The sequence below is a fragment of the Chiloscyllium punctatum genome, chromosome 45 (assembly GCF_047496795.1).
Source record: "Chiloscyllium punctatum isolate Juve2018m chromosome 45, sChiPun1.3, whole genome shotgun sequence".
Taxonomy (NCBI): Eukaryota; Metazoa; Chordata; class Chondrichthyes; order Orectolobiformes; family Hemiscylliidae; genus Chiloscyllium; species Chiloscyllium punctatum.
Genome location: NC_092783.1, coordinates 36,633,031 through 36,639,030, shown reverse-complemented (window position 1 = coordinate 36,639,030; position 6,000 = coordinate 36,633,031).

Here is a 6,000-nt window from a genome sequence, read left to right as displayed (position 1 = left end):
GGATCTCCCTCATCCACCTTCAGAGTTACATCCTCAAAAAATTCCAGAAGATTAGTCAAGCATGATTTCCCCTTCATAAATCCATGTTGACTCTGACCTATCCTGTTACTACTATCCAGATGTGTCATAATTTCGTCCTTTATAATAGACTCCAGCATCTTTCCCACCACTGAGGTCAGACTAACTGGTCTATAATTTCCTGTTTTCTCTCTCCCACCTTTCTTAAAAAGTGGTACAACATTAGCCACCCTCCAATCCCAAATTGATTGAACTGATCCTGAATCTATCGAACTCTGGAAAATAATCACCACCGCATCCACGATTTCTCGAGCCACCTCCTTCAGTACCCTGGGATGTAGACCATCAGGCCCCAGGGACTTAACAACCTTCAGACCTAACAGTCTCTCCAACACCAATTCCTGGCAAATATAAATTCCCTTAAGTACAGGTCCTTCAGCCACTGTTACCTCAGGGAGATTGCTTGTGTCTTCCCAGTGAACACAGATCTGAAGTACCAATTCAATTCTTCTGCCATTTCTTAGTTCCCCGTAATATATTCCCCTGTTTCTGTCTTCAAGGGCCCAATTTTAGTCTTAACCATTTTTTTGCCTTTCACATACCTAAAAAAACTTTTACTATCCTCCTTTATATTATTGGCCAGTTTACCTTCATACCTCATTTTTTCTCTGCTTATTTCCTTCTTAGTAATCCTCTGTTGTTCTTCAAAAGCTCCCCAGTCCTCCATTTTCCCACTTATCTTTGCTATGTTATACTTTTTCTCTTTTAACTTTATGTGTTTCTTAACTTCCCTCGTCAGCCACGGCCACCCATGCCTCCTCCTAAGATCTTTCTTCCTTTTTGGAATGAACTGATCCTGCAACTTCTGCATTATACACAGAAATATCCGCCATTGTTCCTCCACTGTCATCCCTGCTAAGGTATTGCACCATTGAACTCTGGCCAGCTGCTCCCTCATAGCTCCATAGTTCCCTTTATTCAACAGAAATATTGTCACTTCCGATTGTACCCTCTCCCTCTCCCTCTCAAATTGCAGATTGAAGCCTATTGTATTATGGTCACTATTTCCTAATGGCTCCTTCACTTCAAGGTCCCTGACCAATTCTGGTTAGTTGCACAATACCAGATCCAGAATTGCCTTCTCCCTGGTCGGCTCCAGCACCAGCTGTTCTAAGAATCCATCTCTGAGGCACTCCACAAAGTCTGTCTTGAGGTCCAATACCATCCTGATTCTCCCAGTCTACCTGCATGTTGAAATCCCCCATAACTATAGTAACATCTTTGCGACAGGCCAATTTCAGCTCCTAATTTAACTTACATCCGACATCCAAACTACTATTTGGGGGCCTGTAGATAACTCCCAAGAGGATCTTTTTACCCTTAGTATTTCTCAGCTCTATCCACACTGACTCTACATCCCCTGATTTTAGGTCCCCCCGCACAAGGGACTGAATATCATCCCTTACCAACATGGCCACCCCACCCCCTCTGCCCGTCAGTCTGTCCTTACGATAGCACGTGTAGCCTTGAATATTCATTTCCCAGGCCCTGTCCACTTGAAGCCACGTATCAGTTATCCCCACAATATCGTATCTGCCAATTTCCAAAAGAGCCTTAAGCTCATCCATCTTATTTCTCATGCTTTGTGCATTCGTGTATAGTATTTTTAATTTGTTACTGCCCTCACCCTTCCCATCAACTCATATTTCACTCAATTTGCAGCATGATCATCAGAATTCTCATCATTTCCAGATCTCGCTTGCAGAGATCCTTGGCTCCACCATCCACTTGCCCTCCCTGCCATGTGACTGTATATTTATCATTTCTGCTCCCTAGAACTTGTTACCCAGTTGTCATTGATTTGCCACATCTGACTCTGCTCTAAAAATTTCCTTAAAATAATCCTTTTCCAAATGCACTTTCCATTGTAATTGGTCAACCTTTGGGGAGCCTGCTTTCAGTCACTTGGATTCCTAAATGCTGTAATGCCCTCCACCTTTGAACCTCACTTTCTCTTTCCAGTTCTGAAGAAGTCATACCAGACTCAAATGTTAACACAGCTTCTCTATCCACAGCTGCTGCCAGACCTGCTGAGTTTCTCCAGTATTTCGTGTTCGTTTCACTTACTTTTTATTCACTCACAGAAAACTGGCATCTGTCTAAGCCAACATTTATTGCTTATCCTTCATTAGCCCAAGGGAAGTTAATGATGGTATTTCTGCTTAATTTATTTACAAATGTAAGATGAATGTAGGATCTGTAGTATGCACCAACATAGATTTGGTCAGCAATGTCACGGAGACCTGCTGCTCAATGTCATGGAAACTAACTAAACTTCTCAAGAACATCATTACTCCTCAAAGTCTTACATTAGTAATTATCACTTTGTTAAACACTAGTTATATTATAAATTATGAGTGCTAACTTTCTGTGATGAGGTGAATAGACAAACATGCAAAAATAATCAGTCTTATTGGATTAATACCATCTCAGTCAATTCATCCATAAGCAAAAGGGTTGTTGACTGTGACATCAAAAAGCACTGACACAGTGCTGTGCTGAAAGGGTGTGAATTACTTAGTATAGTAGTTTAGACAAAGGGTTTATGCCCAAAACGTTGATTCTCCTGCTCCTCTGATGCTTTCCAGCACCACACTCTTCGACTCTGATCTGCAGTCCTCGCTTTCTCCAAATGCTTTAGATTTCAAACTAGTGGCACATGGGTATAAAAGAAACAGGTGCTATGAGAGAACATACTATATTGTTTCCTTACTGTGTTGTAGTGAGATCTCAGGCTCAAAATTAGACAGGAAGAAATCTGGGAAAAAGGGAAATTATTTGGAAACAGCCATCAGATATATTTTTTATAAATTTTAAATCCTAAGCATGAAGGTATACTTAATAAAGCTGACATGTTTAGCCCATTTTCTTTAATAGGATCTGTTTGTTGCATTTCTGAATTTAGGAAGATATACCATAAATTGAATCAGAACTAATCCTAGAGTGTTAGTGATTGAAAGGTAAAGTACTAATGAGGAAATTGAGACCACAACAGGTGGTAGTGCCATCTGAGTTCTGTAATGAAATTTCACAAGTGGGTCATGAAATTCCAATGACAGGTCACTTTAATATTTTTTAAACTTGTGACTTCCAAATAGTAAGTTATTTTTATTAACCAGCACTACATAAAATGTGGCCAAATTTTGCAAGGATTGCTATACATGTTAGGGAATGGGGAGACCCTAACTAATTAAATGTGCATCTTTAATTCTAATATAAACTTTCAAAAGAATCATTCAGCATAGTCTTAATAGATTTGTGTAGGATCCCAACTAAAGCCAGGAACGAGAACCAGTATCTTTTAACAATTATGGATATGTTAACAAGATTTCCTGAAACAGTGCCTGTAGGAAAATTTATTCTAAAAATCATGGTGTGAAAGTTTTTTTTTTACAAAATATGAATTATCCCTAACAATAACCTTGATCTGATTGAAGATTTGTGACATACAAAGAAATTTTGAAATACTAAAACAAAGAAATTTTAAATTCACAAGTTGACTCTCCAACAATCAGGTTGGTTAATAGAGGTGCTTTATGGTCCAAATAGCATGATATTTTAGCTTCCCAAAAAAAGTGACTGAAACTTATGAATGACTCATAAATCAATTTGTGATTAGGCCAGGAAAAATGTCTTTGGCTATTTATGTTAATATAAAAGGGTGCATTATCTATTAAACAACATTACATGCACACACAATCTGGAAAAATTAACTAACAGAGCCAGAGAAATAAGCTTTGTAACTCTGAATGGATTTTATCCAAATAAAGCCATGCTGTTTGGAGTGAAAAGTGCACCGGCAATATACTATCTTTTCTCAATTTTATTGCTTAATCATCAGTAAGTTTACAGATGACACCAAAAGAAGAGGTGTAGTGGACAGCAAAGAGGGTTGTCTCAGATTACAACAGGATTTTGACCAGATGGGCCAGTGAGCTGAGAAGTGGCAGATGGAGTTTAATTCAGATAAATGTGAGGTGCTGCATTTTGGGAAAGCAAATCTTAGCAGGACTTGTACACTTAACAGTAAGGTCCTCGGGAGTGTTGCTGAACAAAGAGACCTTGGAGTGCAGGTTCATAGCTCCTTGAAAGTGGAGTCGCAGGTCGATAGGATAGTGAAGGCGGCATTTGGTATGCTTTCTCTTATTGATCAGAGTATTGAGTACAGGAGTTGGGAGGTCATGTTGTGGCTGTACAGAACATTGGTTAGGCCACTGTTGGAATATTGGATGCAATTCTGGTCTCCTTCCTATCGGAAAGATGTTGTGAAACTTGAAAGGGTTCAGAAAAGATTTACAAGGGTGTTGCCAGGGTTGGAGGATTTAAGCTATAGGGAGAGGCTGAACAGGCTGGGGCTGTTTTCCCAGGAGCGGAGGCAGACGGGTGACCTTATGGAGGTTTACAAAATTATGAGGGGCATGGATAGGATAAATAGACAAAGTCTTTTCCCTGGGGTCAGGGAGTCCAGAATTCGAGGGCATAGGTTTAGGGTGAGAGGGGAAAGATATAAAAGGGACCTATGGGGCAACTTTTTCACAGAGGGTGGTACAGGTATGGAATAAGCTGCCAGAGGAAGTGGGGGAGGCTGGTACAATTGCGACATTTAAGAGGCATTTGGATGGGTATATGAATAGGAAGGGTTTGGAGGGATATGGGCTGGGTGCTGGCAGGTGGGACTAGATTGGGTTCCGATATCTGGTCAGTATGGATGGGATGGACCAAAGGGTCTGTTTCCATGCTGTACATCTCTATGACTCTATGTAACTATACAGTTTCCATTGATAACGGTTATTTTTAGCAAACCTGGAAACAACCTTTACATTACATGACTGATTAGCTACAAAAATCCAATTTGGCTAAAAATACATTTGCCAAAACTAAAATGACTTTTTTGGGCCATACTTGTGAACAAAGCCAAGTGAAAAGAAAAACTAAGGGCTACTTTGGATTTCCCCGTGCCAAGGATTAAACAATGTTTTTCAACATGTTAGGATACATGGACTTTATCGGAAATTTGTTCTGAACCTTACCACTGCAGTTACTTCTTTGAAGAATTTGTTCCAGGAAAACAGAAAATTTGAATGCATCCAAGAATGTCCGAGTGCCTTTGGCTACTTGAAATCTGTGCTGACAACTGCTCTGCTTGTGGTTGCACAGAATTATGAAAAGCCACTTAATTTGGGTATTGATGCCACAACATTGGGCTGAATGGTTTACTTTTATTCCTATGTTCCATTGAGCCTGCTCCACACATTTAATACAATCACAGCTGACCAAAACACTTCAATGCCTTTTACCCACATTATCCCCATAACCCTTTGCACCATTGAATATCTAAGTCGACTTTCAGTTCACTCATGTTAGTGTGGGTGCAATTTTACTACAAGACAACAAAATGATGATTTAAAAAAAAGACAAGTCAGTTAAGATTCGGATTGTATATTAACAAAATCTTTCAATGGTGGTGAAAGAGACGTGTTTTGTATTGGCTCTATATTGGTTTGAAATTTATATCACCAATGTACAAGAAATTAATTAACATGCAGCACAATTCTTTGCATTTTTTTGGAGAAATTTTGTGGGAACACTTAAGGTTGTTTTGGTGGAATTTAATCCACCAAAATAAACTATAGGCTCTATCTAAAAGCGCTTGGTGTTTGAAGCAAGACAGATGAATTGGTCATGCAGCCAGAAATTTACAAAATGTAATTTGATAGCCATAGAAAAATAGCTACAGGAGGACAGGTAGAGATCAGATTACTGAAAGTTACATAACATATAGCAAAGAACAGGAGACTTGGCAAAGTTAGTGGGGTGCCTCAGTTAATTAATGATGGTACTAAACCAATAGAGAGGATGAAATCTTCAAGGAGAAACTGAGGACTGCAGATGCTGGAGATCAGAACTGAAAATGTGTTGCTG